Genomic DNA, 2,507 nt, shown 5'->3' with positions numbered 1-2,507 from the left:
GAGGATACTAAGTGCGGCTTAGCATTGGTACATTGTTGTGGTGCAGCTCCTCTATTCCCTTCCCTAACCGTCATGTGAAAACTACCTACACGAGATAAACAAGAATTAACCCTTTCTTATCCAGGGCTGATCTTGTTAATCTAAATCAGCAGTCATTAGCCTGAACAATGTGTTTATAAAGGATACTAAGAGCAGAAACTAGAGTAGAATACATGAGGCGTGTCATTATGCAGAAGAGGGTAATTACATACAAATTTCTTACCGTGAATTGGTTTTGATGAGGGGCCGATGTGAGAGGAAGTCAAGAAACCAAGAGCAACTTCCGGGTCTTCTTCCGGGACACTGGGAGCACTTCCAGATGAAGCCGACGTTACAACCGACGGGTCTGAAGAAGGAGAATAAAAAACGCGAAGAAACTTCTTGTGGTCACTCTCCTTGACCAGAGGAACTCGAGTTGTCCTTCAGGGTTGGAACTGGAGTACTATAGGGGGTACAGTCAAGAACTACCGATACGGGCCACCGATTCTGGAGGGGTATGGGAACCGCGTTCGTTCTGGCTTCTTCAGCGCCTGCGCACCAAGTGCCCGGATTGCGCGGGTTCTCTGCTTATACTGCCGGCTGGCCGGACGCCTCCGTCATAAAAACTGACCGCGAGCAAGGTCGCGTGTACAGGATCTTCTGACGTATCTTACTCATCCATCAACACAGTGTGACCCAACTGTCAACGGTTATCACATTTCTTGTCTAATATCAGGAACTACTAAACACTTAATATATTCCACATACCAGGTAAGGGACAAAACATAGGACGAATACGTCACACGCTCATGAGCAAATGGTCCGGCAGCATATATTACCAAATCAGAAAGTACCTTCAAAATAGATGTATGCAATATCGTAGATCCCTAAACATAACAAGAAGCACATTTTACATCCAACAACAAACGTATCCATCAATATACAACAAATATATTTCATATTCAAGAAACATTTAAAAGCAAACGCTCCTAAGAAAAGATAAATATGTCCAAACAATAATAACAACACAATACATACCAAGTAAAAATAGATTAGATAAATAGATAGATAAATAAAATCAAGCAATGTAAATGAATAAATGAATTTACAATAAATTGATAAATAAAAAGTAAATAAAAGATCAACACTCCTCAACAATCAGCAAAGCTTTCGTAATAATAAACACTCTTCTCGTAAAAAGAAAAAAAAATTGAACAAATAATTGCCACCTGCTAACGCAGTACGTGATTTCATCATGATTACACCATGTTACACCACACTATACCTCTCTTTCTCTGTCTCTATCTCTCTATCGTTTTACTATTTCGTTATTGTGACGACAACGCCACAACCCTCTTTATGAATAGATGGAAATGTGAATGAAAGGCTTAACGAACAATTTGATAGAACTGAAAGTAGTTGTACAGCATGACTTTGCTTCGGTAGGGTTGGCAAGCCTGAATAGGTAATTCCTATGTATGCCATAATGAAGGGCAAAGCTACTCTGATGCGTTCGCTTTCGCTTACTGACCTTATATACGAACGAAAGATCCAGTTCGTTCCCCCAGTAACTACAGGCAACTGCTACCTACCCCCGGCTACAGAAGACAATAGCGATTTTTTCCTCTCTTAATCGCTTCTGTAGAGATTTTTTTTCAAATCAGAAATGTCAACAGTTAGCACAGGTTACGATCATGTTTTATAATTCCATCGCCGGTGTGTCATTCAACATACGTACATACATACCAATGATTTTATGACAGTCGCATGCAGGATTCGAACCCACTGCTTTCGGCCACCCGTAAGATCACCTTCACAGATTGATGTCGCTGTTACTAGCGAATTTCTCTCATACATACATACATACATACATACATACATACATACATACATACATACATACATACATACATACATACATACATACATACATACATACATACATATATACATACATACATACATACATACATACATACATACATACACACATACATATACCAAGGGCTTTTACCCCCTTACAAGGGAGGTAGCCTAAAACAAAGGCATAAAATCCACTCCCATCCATTCCATCCCCCACATACTCCACTCCCATGCACCCCCTTCCTCCCTTTTATCTTGGCTCCTCCTGGATGACGGGCCATCCCCACATCTTGCCCACTGCCCTGGGTCAGCTGAAGCAATGTAGCAGGACATAGCATAGAAATTTTGTTATAATTTCTGGAGGAATACAATACAAAGGATTACAAAGGCGGAGCATGCCGACAGGAGACCTTTCGATCCATATCTAGGTCGGATGCAAAAAAAAAAATCATATCAATAATAAAATAATAAATAAAAACTATAATAATGTAAATAACAAATAAAATACATAAATGAATGCATAGGTATCGTTAAAATAATAAACAAACAGGTAAATAGTAAATAATAAATTGACATATAACTAATGATAAATGAAAATCAGACAGACAAATGATAACAAAACAAAA

General features: G+C 39.0%; 1 protein-coding gene across 1 annotated transcript in view; it reads right to left on the bottom strand.

Moving 5' to 3' along the window:
* The window catches only part of LOC143022899 (uncharacterized), a 12,782-nt gene extending 12,171 nt beyond the window's left edge, over nucleotides 1–611 (bottom strand). The window contains exon 1 of the mRNA XM_076181297.1: nucleotides 263–611. The gene's annotated coding sequence lies outside the window, so the exon portion shown is untranslated. The remainder of the gene's footprint in view (nucleotides 1–262) is intronic.
* Between the last annotated feature and the right edge of the window lie 1,896 nt (nucleotides 612–2,507).

The sequence above is a fragment of the Oratosquilla oratoria genome, unplaced genomic scaffold (assembly GCF_046742065.1).
Source record: "Oratosquilla oratoria isolate Oo_2021 unplaced genomic scaffold, ASM4674206v1 SCAFFOLD219, whole genome shotgun sequence".
Taxonomy (NCBI): domain Eukaryota; kingdom Metazoa; phylum Arthropoda; class Malacostraca; order Stomatopoda; family Squillidae; genus Oratosquilla; species Oratosquilla oratoria.
This window is presented reverse-complemented; position numbering and strand designations above follow the sequence as displayed.